Source organism: Pleurodeles waltl, chromosome 5 (genome assembly GCF_031143425.1).
Source record: "Pleurodeles waltl isolate 20211129_DDA chromosome 5, aPleWal1.hap1.20221129, whole genome shotgun sequence".
NCBI classification, from domain to species: domain Eukaryota; kingdom Metazoa; phylum Chordata; class Amphibia; order Caudata; family Salamandridae; genus Pleurodeles; species Pleurodeles waltl.
In genome coordinates, this window is record NC_090444.1 from 1,051,046,951 (window position 1) to 1,051,060,192 (window position 13,242).

The 13,242-nt window shown below is 44.1% G+C and overlaps 4 non-coding genes across 4 annotated transcripts; 2 read left to right on the forward strand and 2 right to left on the reverse strand.

Annotated features, from left to right (window-relative positions):
• The first annotated feature begins 3,285 nt into the window (after positions 1 to 3,285).
• Positions 3,286 to 3,368, forward strand: TRNAL-UAA (transfer RNA leucine (anticodon UAA)). The gene has a single exon. It is a non-coding gene; the product is annotated as a tRNA-Leu (tRNA).
• Positions 3,369 to 3,663: 295 nt separating this feature from the next.
• Positions 3,664 to 3,746, reverse strand: TRNAL-UAA (transfer RNA leucine (anticodon UAA)). Its single transcript has one exon. It is a non-coding gene; the product is annotated as a tRNA-Leu (tRNA).
• A 4,830-nt stretch (positions 3,747 to 8,576) lies between these two features.
• On the forward strand, positions 8,577 to 8,659 carry TRNAL-UAA (transfer RNA leucine (anticodon UAA)). The gene has a single exon. It is a non-coding gene; the product is annotated as a tRNA-Leu (tRNA).
• A 295-nt stretch (positions 8,660 to 8,954) lies between these two features.
• TRNAL-UAA (transfer RNA leucine (anticodon UAA)) lies at positions 8,955 to 9,037 on the reverse strand. Its single transcript has one exon. It is a non-coding gene; the product is annotated as a tRNA-Leu (tRNA).
• Positions 9,038 to 13,242: the final 4,205 nt, after the last annotated feature.

The following is a 13,242-nucleotide window of genomic DNA, read 5'->3' on the forward strand; positions in this document are numbered from 1 at the left end:
TCAAAAGACAGATTGAATGTCTAACTTTGCCATTTGTGCCTTCCTTCCACAAGCCCTTACCAACTTAATTGCCTCTTCCACTGATGTGCAATGCACTATGGAGTCTTCATGTGCAATTAAATCATTAACTGACTCCCCTGCAGCCCACGATAGATGATGAATCAATCTAAACTCACCTTGTTGTGTTTTAGGCACAACACCCAGTGGTGAAATTGTTAAGTTATGAATCGGCCAGGTATCCCATGGACCCACCATTCTGCCAGCCTCCAATTCCGTCCTCAATTTCTTTCTCACCACTTCCGGATTCTCAACTGCAGATTTCAAATTTTTTCTCTGTCTTCTATGACCTTGATAACATAGCTTGAAACCCTCAAGAAACCTGTAGTACAGTAACTTGGCCTCCTCACGCCTCGGATAAAACTGCAACCAATAAAACAAAATATCAAATTTATTAGGAGAAGGGCCCTTTTCCCACCATCTGCTGTATCCGACCCCTTCCCCTATCACCACCTCTACCTGCATTAGCCTTCCATCCCCATTGCATCCCTCCAAAACATTGCACCAATGGATGTTTGCCCCTGCAATTGGAGCAATTGTGCATGAACTTGCACTGGAGTCGTGTGCATGAACCTCTGTTGAAGGACCAACAAGATCCATTCTGTGGGAACTGAGCTCTCGTGAAACTACCCACCCTAGATTGGTTGGGATGCCCCTGACAGGGCTTGTAAGGAACCAGAAGACCACTAGCTGTGTGTAACGCTGAGGCATTCTTGGAAGTACACAACCCTTGCATCCAAAGCTCATTATAAATATCTCACCATTCTTTATCTGGAAATAATGCCATCTGGGCTCTAAGTTCTTCATTATATCTAAAACATCCAAAACCACCATAGTCTATTTGAGCCCACCTAAAAACGTCCATGTATTTTAATAGAGAAATACAACGCTCCGGATGCCTCTCACAATAAACGCTAGCAATGATTAAGAATACTGACATCCAATTCTCAAGGGTAGTGGGAACTTTCGGCCTCCTAGCTAATTCCCATTCCTCCTCCTTTGACCCTTCCTTAGCCCACACTTCTCTATGTAATAATTTAAAAACATCAACAAACTCACCTTTACAAATGTTTTCCTTCATGGCTTGGGTGAGATGCGCCCCCAAAGGCAAGAACAACCCCATATATGGCAACTTTTTACTTTTTACACTACCCTCACCTGAGTTTCCTTTTTCCTTACCTGGCTCTGCCTTAGAAGCCTCCTCACCACTTGCCTCTGACTTACCATCATTGACTCCGACTTTTTTGTTCACAGCCCCCCCAAATGGACATTGTCTGCATCTTTAACTGCTTCATTATTTGCATCATCTTTCCCACTCAATCTACCCAAACTTCCTTATGCTAACGCAAAAGGGTATTACCCACTGTTACAGACACCAAACACACTACCTTCATGCTTAACTCTTCACACCCCATAGCCACAGCAGCCTGTGTCTCACCTTTTTTGAATGAAACCACTTGCAGGTACCTGATTATTCATCTTGACTTTCCGATTACGCTGCACCATCAAAGGGGGCAAATCCTGAAACACACCAAAACTCTTTCCTCTGTTAGAACAGCTCACCTAATTTCTTTGCTGCATCTCCTTCCCCGAAGTCTCATCCCCACCCTCACAATTCTCCCCATCCTTAGTCTCCTGGTCGTCATCGTAATCCATCAATTCATCATGCAAAATGAGCCCCGAAGCCAACGAGACAGCACCTTGGCTGATAGCTGGGATCTTGAAGCCGTGATTGTACCATAAATCAAATGATTCACCAGGCCACTCCCTTGTAATCGGGTTGATCGCTCTGGATGCAACCCTCTCTTATGACCGGCATTTTAAAGGTGCCCAGACCTTTACCGGCGTCTCCGCTGTTGTCTTATTTTTCATGACGTCCTTTGGCATGGCTCGTCCTCCTGAGCTGCGAAGCCCAAAGGAGCTGTCACACCCCAAAAATGCTTCAGCCACCCCAGGGTGTGCTTTCTTAAGCTCACCCCTGACAAAGCTATGCCCATCTTCCTGTAATTGCTGGACTCTATTGAAATTGACCTCACTTGTGTCAAAATTATAAACCACCTGTTGCTCCGAGACAAACACAAAGGGGCAGATTTAAGGAAAGTGGCTCTGCTGGTGCAGCGCCACGTTCCTTGCACCCCTTAACGCCCCTGTACCGCCACCATGTGTGAGCTATATATATAATAATACGGCGCACCATGGCACAGGGTAGGGGCATTAGCGTTATATTTTTTACGCTATTGATGTACTCTGCAAGATTAGCGCCATCATTTTGGGACTAATCCTGCAGAGTACATAGGGGCCCATTATAAATAATGGTATTCCCCCTTTTAACGCCTCCTCTGAGTAGGCGTTAAAAGTGTAAAACAAATGGCGCAAGGAAATCTCTTAGATTGCCTTGCGCCATTTTTTCGGGCTCCCTAATGGGCGAACGCCCACCTTGTATAAATTATGCCTGACCCTTCCCCACCACACCGCTTCCTCTACTGCCAACTCTATGCCTCCCAGCCATTCCCGTGCAGTGCGGCAAACGAAGCGACCCACGCGGAGTCAAGAGTTCGCTCTTGGCTACAACACCAGCCCCAGAGACACCCTTCTCAAAAAGCAACCTGTCAGGTGAGGAACGAGCGTGCCCACTCTCTAACAAGGGAACGCCCCCTTTGCACACATCATGCATATATTATGCATGATGTGGCGCAAAGTGTTAACAAGTTGGCGCAAACCTAGCTTGCGCCACCTTGTAAATATTTTGCTATGGTAGTGGCCTATGATCTTCACATTTGCGGCAAAATAAATTCTGCAAATGTAGCGCTAAGGGCCGCAAGGGCCTTGTAAATCTGTCCCAAAGTGTTTTAGATTGTGTGAAGTGTAGTTTTGAGTCTTGAAAAGGGGTTAGTGTGATATTTCTTAAGATTAACGTCAATTTGCAGACATATTTAATAGGACATGTGACAAAAACGGTGTGAAAAAAGCACACCTTTTTTCGTCCTACACGCTGATAATCTTAAACATGTTTGATAGGTATGGTTGTATTTTTTTTTTTATTAAGTACATGCACGTTTTATAGAGGAGAGGCATGACATTACCTTGTATTCCTGAAATGTGTTTTGCGTAACCTGATAAAATATATAGATATGAAAATATATATATATATAGAAAGCTCAATGTCACACAGTGAGCACTCTTGATATCTATAATAAGTGCCATGTTGTTGCCCTTTCCTGCACAGGTACCAGGATGGCCGAGTGGTTAAGGCGTTGGACTTAAGATCCAATGGACATGTGTCCACGTGGGTTCAAGCCCCACTCCTGGTTGAGAGATTTTGTAATTCATTATGCACCAAATGGAAAGCAGGGAAGTCAGGTATCATAAACAAATAAGTCACCTATAATAAACGAAAAAGCATACTGTAATACAACCTGCAACAAAAGGTTACTAAGTTTCAAAGAGAAATATACAATACAAGGCGTTTACTTTTTTGGGGGTAGAAAAATACACGTTAATCGATATGAAGATTTTATATGTAGCTCTTATTTTAATATTAATCAGGAGCAACTGAAAAGTGCGTGAAATTGAAATGAACAGTGTCACGGGAGAGAAAAAATTATATACCAGGAGTGGGGCTCGAACCCACACAGACACATGGCCATTGGATCTTAAGTCCAACGCCTTAACCACTCGGCCACCCTGGTCTACATAATGCAGGTGTGCCTGCACTCATGATATAGTTGTTTTTCAGGAGAAGAATCATCTATACTATCAGCCCTCCCAACAGGAAAAGCAGAATTCAAAACCCCCAAAATATCCCTCAGCTTTTGCATGGAAATAGGATGCCATTGATCCAACCTGGATCCATCCTCCATTGCCCAGCCAGCAACAATTCTCCTACACATTTCTCCTTCCATGGTATCATAATCCCAAAAGAACTTACCAAAAAATGTAATACCTGCCATCTTCCCTGTTATAGCCACCACCGCCAATCCTAGGTCAATATGTGTCATAATGAAGCGGACTCCATCCTCCCTCCTATACCGTGACATGTAAGGTCCCTCATACCTCCTCAATGCACCAGACTCAATAAATTCTGCCTAGGCCTTGCCATATGACCTCAAAGTAGATGGAGCAATGGACTGACGAATCAATTGTAACATCCTTAGATTCCCAGCTCCCAAAGGTCCACCGTCAAAGCCGTTTTAAGCAAATCTGCTCCCGGCACCAGTACACCGAATCTCTGCCACTGTGAACGAGATAGCCCATCAGTGATATCATTATTCACACCTGGAACATACTGACCCTTAAACAAAATATTGAATTTCAGACAATGAAGCAAAAATAAACGCAACAACTTCAAAACTTTTTCATCTCGAGCCTTCTGTGAATTGACTAAATTAACAACTGTTTGGCTATCCACATTAAAAACCACTCGCCTGTTTGCTAAAAGGTTACCACACAACACTAAAGCAACCATCAAATGGAAAAAAACTCCAGAAACGAAATGCTATGGTGTGCCTCTCTCCAAGAATCCGGCCATGACTCAGCAGTCCAATCACCATCTCAGAAAACCAAACCATGGGCTCCCGAATCATCAGAAAAAATTTGAACTTGCCATAACCATTCATCCTCAACCGTCAACATGTTAACACCATTATTACTTTGCTGGAAAGAAACCAACATTCTGAAGTCAGCATTGATGACCTCTTTAAGCCGAATTCTGGGATGAGGTAAAACAGCACCTTTGACTGAAAAACCAAGGCACCTACAAAGAGCTCTACCAACTCTCACCACACGGCACGCAAACTTCAAAGAACCCAATAAGGCTTGCACCTGCTGTAACTCCAGCTTATCCGTGGAAACAGCCTCCTCCAACAGAGAAATCAACTTTTGAACTTATCCACCGGAAACCGTACCTCAGATTTCTCTGAGTTCAATATAGCAGGGCCTTCAGTCTTATCCGGAGCCAAAGGTACTTCCATCTCCTCCATACACTTCTGAAATTCAATTAACCCTTTTTTACATTCATTGGACCACTGCAAGCCCATCAGAAAAGAATCACCTAGGTAGTTCGTGACATGCCCGAGCCCAGTTTTCTGTTGGAAAAACCACTGCAAAAAACAACTACAAGTTTCAAACAGGGAACAAGAAACAGAACAGCCCATTGGCAACATTATATCCACAAATATAGAATCCTCAGATTAAAGACCCAACAATGAAAAATCCTCAGGATGTACCGGCAATAGTCAAAAGACAGATTGAATGTCTAACTTTGCCATTTGTGCCTTCCTTCCACAAGCCCTTACCAACTTAATTGCCTCTTCCACTGATGTGCAATGCACTATGGAGTCTTCATGTGCAATTAAATCATTAACTGACTCCCCTGCAGCCCACGATAGATGATGAATCAATCTAAACTCACCTTGTTGTGTTTTAGGCACAACACCCAGTGGTGAAATTGTTAAGTTATGAATCGGCCAGGTATCCCATGGACCCACCATTCTGCCAGCCTCCAATTCCGTCCTCAATTTCTTTCTCACCACTTCCGGATTCTCAACTGCAGATTTCAATTTTTTTCTCTGTCTTCTATGACCTTGATAACATAGCTTGAAACCCTCAAGAAAACTGTAGTACAGTAACTTGGCCTCCTCACGCCTCGGATAAAACTGCAACCAATAAAACAAAATATCAAATTTATTAGGAGAAGGGCCCTTTTCCCACCATCTGCTGTATCCGACCCCTTCCCCTATCACCACCTCTACCTGCATTAGCCTTCCATCCCCATTGCATCCCTCCAAAACATTGCACCAATGGATGTTTGCCCCTGCAATTGGAGCAATTGTGCATGAACTTGCACTGGAGTCGTGTGCATGACCCTCTGTTGAAGGACCAACAAGATCCATTCTGTGGGAACTGAGCTCTCGTGAAACTACCCACCCTAGATTGGTTGGGATGCCCCTGACAGGGCTTGTAAGGAACCAGAAGACCACTAGCTGTGTGTAACGCTGAGGCATTCTTGGAAGTACACAACCCTTGCATCCAAAGCTCATTATAAATATCTCACCATTCTTTATCTGGAAATAATGCCATCTGGGCTCTAAGTTCTTCATTATATCTAAAACATCCAAAACCACCATAGTCTATTTGAGCCCACCTAAAAACGTCCATGTATTTTAATAGAGAAATACAACGCTCCGGATGCCTCTCACAATAAACGCTAGCAATGATTAAGAATACTGACATCCAATTCTCAAGGGTAGTGGGAACTTTCGGCCTCCTAGCTAATTCCCATTCCTCCTCCTTTGACCCTTCCTTGGCCCACACTTCTCTATGTAATAATTTAAAAACATCAACAAACTCACCTTTACAAATGTTTTCCTTCATGGCTTGGGTGAGATGCGCCCCCAAAGGCAAGAACAACCCCATATATGGCAACTTTTTACTTTTTACACTACCCTCACCTGAGTTTCCTTTTTCCTTACCTGGCTCTGCGTTAGAAGCCTCCTCACCACTTGCCTCTGACTTACCATCATTGACTCCGACTTTTTTGTTCACAGCCCCCCCAAATGGACATTGTCTGCATCTTTAACTGCTTCATTATTTGCATCATCTTTCCCACTCAATCTACCCAAACTTCCTTATGCTAACGCAAAAGGGTATTACCCACTGTTACAGACACCAAACACACTACCTTCATGCTTAACTCTTCACACCCCATAGCCACAGCAGCCTGTGTCTCACCTTTTTTGAATGAAACCACTTGCAGGTACCTGATTATTCATCTTGACTTTCCGATTACGCTGCACCATCAAAGGGGGCAAATCCTGAAACACACCAAAACGCTTTCCTCTGTTAGAACAGCTCACCTAATTTCTTTGCTGCATCTCCTTCCCCGAAGTCTCATCCCCACCCTCACAATTCTCCCCATCCTTAGTCTCCTGGTCGTCATCGTAATCCATCAATTCATCATGCAAAATGAGCCCCGAAGCCAACGAGACAGCACCTTGGCTGATAGCTGGGATCTTGAAGCCGTGATTGTACCATAAATCAAATGATTCACCAGGCCACTCCCTTGTAATCGGGTTGATCGCTCTGGATGCAACCCTCTCTTATGACCGGCATTTTAAAGGTGCCCAGACCTTTACCGGCGTCTCCGCTGTTGTCTTATTTTTCATGACGTCCTTTGGCATGGCTCGTCCTCCTGAGCTGCGAAGCCCAAAGGAGCTGTCACACCCCAAAAATGCTTCAGCCACCCCAGGGTGTGATTTCTTAAGCTCACCCCTGACAAAGCTATGCCCATCTTCCTGTAATTGCTGGACTCTATTGAAATTGACCTCACTTGTGTCAAAATTATAAACCACCTGTTGCTCCGAGACAAACACAAAGGGGCAGATTTAAGGAAAGTGGCTCTGCCGGTGCAGCGCCACGTTCCTTGCACCCCTTAACGCCCCTGTACCGCCACCATGTGTGAGCTATATATATAATAATACGGCGCACCATGGCACAGGGTAGGGGCATTAGCGTTATATTTTTTACGCTATTGATGTACTCTGCAAGATTAGCGCCATCATTTTGGGACTAATCCTGCAGAGTACATAGGGGCCCATTATAAATAATGGTATTCCCCCTTTTAACGCCTCCTCTGAGTAGGCGTTAAAAGTGTAAAACAAATGGCGCAAGGAAATCTCTTAGATTGCCTTGCGCCATTTTTTCGGGCTCCCTAATGGGCGAACGCCCACCTTGTATAAATTATGCCTGACCCTTCCCCACCACACCGCTTCCTCTACTGCCAACTCTATGCCTCCCAGCCATTCCCGTGCAGTGCGGCAAACGAAGCGACCCACGCGGAGTCAAGAGTTCGCTCTTGGCTACAACACCAGCCCCAGAGACACCCTTCTCAAAAAGCAACCTGTCAGGTGAGGAACGAGCGTGCCCACTCTCTAACAAGGGAACGCCCCATTTGCACACATCATGCATATATTATGCATGATGTGGCGCAAAGTGTTAACAAGTTGGCGCAAACCTAGCTTGCGCCACCTTGTAAATATTTTGCTATGGTAGTGGCCTATGATCTTCACATTTGCGGCAAAATAAATTCTGCAAATGTAGCGCTAAGGGCCGCAAGGGCCTTGTAAATCTGTCCCAAAGTGTTTTAGATTGTGTGAAGTGTAGTTTTGAGTCTTGAAAAGGGGTTAGTGTGATATTTCTTAAGATTAACGTCAATTTGCAGACATATTTAATAGGACATGTGACAAAAACGGTGTGAAAAAAGCACACCTTTTTTCGTCCTACACGCTGATAATCTTAAACATGTTTGATAGGTATGGTTGTATTTTTTTTTTTATTAAGTACATGCACGTTTTATAGAGGAGAGGCATGACATTACCTTGTATTCCTGAAATGTGTTTTGCGTAACCTGATAAAATATATAGATATGAAAATATATATATATATAGAAAGCTCAATGTCACACAGTGAGCACTCTTGATATCTATAATAAGTGCCATGTTGTTGCCCTTTCCTGCACAGGTACCAGGATGGCCGAGTGGTTAAGGCGTTGGACTTAAGATCCAATGGACATGTGTCCACGTGGGTTCAAGCCCCACTCCTGGTTGAGAGATTTTGTAATTCATTATGCACCAAATGGAAAGCAGGGAAGTCAGGTATCATAAACAAATAAGTCACCTATAATAAACGAAAAAGCATACTGTAATACAACCTGCAACAAAAGGTTACTAAGTTTCAAAGAGAAATGTACAATACAAGGCGTTTACTTTTTTGGGGGTAGAAAAATACACGTTAATCGATATGAAGATTTTATATGTAGCTCTTATTTTAATATTAATCAGGAGCAACTGAAAAGTGCGTGAAATTGAAATGAACAGTGTCACGGGAGAGAAAAAATGATATACCAGGAGTGGGGCTCGAACCCACACAGACACATGGCCATTTGATCTTAAGTCCAACGCCTTAACCACTCGGCCACCCTGGTCTACATAATGCAGGTGTGCCTGCACTCATGATATAGTTGTTTTTCAGGAGAAGAATCATCTATACTATCAGCCCTCCCAACAGGAAAAGCAGAATTCAAAACCCCCAAAATATCCCTCAGCTTTTGCATGGAAATAGGATGCCATTGATCCAACCTGGATCCATCCTCCATTGCCCAGCCAGCAACAATTCTCCTACACATTTCTCCTTCCATGGTATCATAATCCCAAAAGAACTTACCAAAAAATGTAATACCTGCCATCTTCCCTGTTATAGCCACCACCGCCAATCCTAGGTCAATATGTGTCATAATGAAGCGGACTCCATCCTCCCTCCTATACCGTGACATGTAAGGTCCCTCATACCTCCTCAATGCACCAGACTCAATAAATTCTGCCTAGGCCTTGCCATATGACCTCAAAGTAGATGGAGCAATGGACTGACGAATCAATTGTAACATCCTTAGATTCCCAGCTCCCAAAGGTCCACCGTCAAAGCCGTTTTAAGCAAATCTGCTCCCGGCACCAGTACACCGAATCTCTGCCACTGTGAACGAGATAGCCCATCAGTGATATCATTATTCACACCTGGAACATACTGACCCTTAAACAAAATATTGAATTTCAGACAATGAAGCAAAAATAAACGCAACAACTTCAAAACTTTTTCATCTCGAGCCTTCTGTGAATTGACTAAATTAACAACTGTTTGGCTATCCACATTAAAAACCACTCGCCTGTTTGCTAAAAGGTTACCACACAACACTAAAGCAACCATCAAATGGAAAAAAACTCCAGAAACAAAATGCTATGGTGTGCCTCTCTCCAAGAATCCGGCCATGACTCAGCAGTCCAATCACCATCTCAGAAAACCAAACCATGGGCTCCCGAATCATCAGAAAAAATTTGAACTTGCCATAACCATTCATCCTCAACCGTCAACATGTTAACACCATTATTACTTTGCTGGAAAGAAACCAACATTCTGAAGTCAGCATTGATGACCTCTTTAAGCCGAATTCTGGGATGAGGTAAAACAGCACCTTTGACTGAAAAACCAAGGCACCTACAAAGAGCTCTACCAACTCTCACCACACGGCACGCAAACTTCAAAGAACCCAATAAGGCTTGCACCTGCTGTAACTCCAGCTTATCCGTGGAAACAGCCTCCTCCAACAGAGAAATCAACTTTTGAACTTATCCACCGGAAACCGTACCTCAGATTTCTCTGAGTTCAATATAGCAGGGCCTTCAGTCTTATCCGGAGCCAAAGGTACTTCCATCTCCTCCATACACTTCTGAAATTCAATTAACCCTTTTTTACATTCATTGGACCACTGCAAGCCCATCAGAAAAGAGTCACCTAGGTAGTTCGTGACATGCCCGAGCCCAGTCTTCTGTTGGAAAAACCACTGCAAAAAACAACTACAAGTTTCAAACAGGGAACAAGAAACAGAACAGCCCATTGGCAACATTATATCCACAAATATAGAATCCTCAGATTAAAGACCCAACAATGAAAAATCCTCAGGATGTACCGGCAATAGTCAAAAGACAGATTGAATGTCTAACTTTGCCATTTGTGCCTTCCTTCCACAAGCCCTTACCAACTTAATTGCCTCTTCCACTGATGTGCAATGCACTATGGAGTCTTCATGTGCAATTAAATCATTAACTGACTCCCCTGCAGCCCACGATAGATGATGAATCAATCTAAACTCACCTTGTTGTGTTTTAGGCACAACACCCAGTGATGAAATTGTTAAGTTATGAATCGGCCAGGTATCCCATGGACCCACCATTCTGCCAGCCTCCAATTCCGTCCTCAATTTCTTTCTCACCACTTCCGGATTCTCAACTGCAGATTTCAAATTTTTTCTCTGTCTTCTATGACCTTGATAACATAGCTTGAAACCCTCAAGAAAACTGTAGTACAGTAACTTGGCCTCCTCACGCCTCGGATAAAACTGCAACCAATAAAACAAAATATCAAATTTATTAGGAGAAGGGCCCTTTTCCCACCATCTGCTGTATCCGACCCCTTCCCCTATCACCACCTCTACCTGCATTAGCCTTCCATCCCCATTGCATCCCTCCAAAACATTGCACCAATGGATGTTTGCCCCTGCAATTGGAGCAATTGTGCATGAACTTGCACTGGAGTCGTGTGCATGACCCTCTGTTGAAGGACCAACAAGATCCATTCTGTGGGAACTGAGCTCTCGTGAAACTACCCACCCTAGATTGGTTGGGATGCCCCTGACAGGGCTTGTAAGGAACCAGAAGACCACTAGCTGTGTGTAACGCTGAGGCATTCTTGGAAGTACACAACCCTTGCATCCAAAGCTCATTATAAATATCTCACCATTCTTTATCTGGAAATAATGCCATCTGGGCTCTAAGTTCTTCATTATATCTAAAACATCCAAAACCACCATAGTCTATTTGAGCCCACCTAAAAACGTCCATGTATTTTAATAGAGAAATACAACGCTCCGGATGCCTCTCACAATAAACGCTAGCAATGATTAAGAATACTGACATCCAATTCTCAAGGGTAGTGGGAACTTTCGGCCTCCTAGCTAATTCCCATTCCTCCTCCTTTGACCCTTCCTTAGCCCACACTTCTCTATGTAATAATTTAAAAACATCAACAAACTCACCTTTACAAATGTTTTCCTTCATGGCTTGGGTGAGATGCGCCCCCAAAGGCAAGAACAACCCCATATATGGCAACTTTTTACTTTTTACACTACCCTCACCTGAGTTTCCTTTTTCCTTACCTGGCTCTGCCTTAGAAGCCTCCTCACCACTTGCCTCTGACTTACCATCATTGACTCCGACTTTTTTGTTCACAGCCTTCCCAAATGGACATTGTCTGCATCTTTAACTGCTTCATTATTTGCATCATCTTTCCCACTCAATCTACCCAAACTTCCTTATGCTAACGCAAAAGGGTATTACCCACTGTTACAGACACCAAACACACTACCTTCATGCTTAACTCTTCACACCCCATAGCCACAGCAGCCTGTGTCTCACCTTTTTTGAATGAAACCACTTGCAGGTACCTGATTATTCATCTTGACTTTCCGATTACGCTGCACCATCAAAGGGGGCAAATCCTGAAACACACCAAAACTCTTTCCTCTGTTAGAACAGCTCACCTAATTTCTTTGCTGCATCTCCTTCCCCGAAGTCTCATTCCCACCCTCACAATTCTCCCCATCCTTAGTCTCCTGGTCGTCATCGTAATCCATCAATTCATCATGCAAAATGAGCCCCGAAGCCAAAGAGACAGCACCTTGGCTGATAGCTGGGATCTTGAAGCCGTGATTGTACATAAATCAAATGATTCACCAGGCCACTCCCTTGTAATCGGGTTGATCGCTCTGGATGCAACCCTCTCTTATGACCGGCATTTTAAAGGTGCCCAGACCTTTACCGGCGTCTCCGCTGTTGTCTTATTTTTCATGACGTCCTTTGGCATGGCTCGTCCAACTGAGCTGCGAAGCCCAAAGGAGCTGTCACACCCCAAAAATGCTTCAGCCACCCCAGGGTGTGCTTTCTTAAGCTCACCCCTGACAAAGCTATGCCCATTTTCCTGTAATTGCTGGACTCTATTGAAATTGACCTCACTTGTGTCAAAATTATAAACCACCTGTTGCTCCGAGACAAACACAAAGGGGCAGATTTAAGGAAAGTGGCTCTGCCGGTGCAGCGCCACGTTCCTTGCACCCCTTAACGCCCCTGTACCGCCACCATGTGTGAGCTATATATATAATAATACGGCGCACCATGGCACAGGGTAGGGGCATTAGCGTTATATTTTTTACGCTATTGATGTACTCTGCAAGATTAGCGCCATCATTTTGGGACTAATCCTGCAGAGTACATAGGGGCCCATTATAAATAATGGTATTCCCCCTTTTAACGCCTCCTCTGAGTAGGCGTTAAAAGTGTAAAACAAATGGCGCAAGGAAATCTCTTAGATTGCCTTGCGCCATTTTTTCGGGCTCCCTAATGGGCGAACGCCCACCTTGTATAAATTATGCCTGACCCTTCCCCACCACACCGCTTCCTCTACTGCCAACTCTATGCCTCCCAGCCATTCCCGTGCAGTGCGGCAAACGAAGCGACCCACGCGGAGTCAAGAGTTCGCTCTTGGCTACAACACCAGCCCCAGAGACACCCTTCTCAAAAAGCA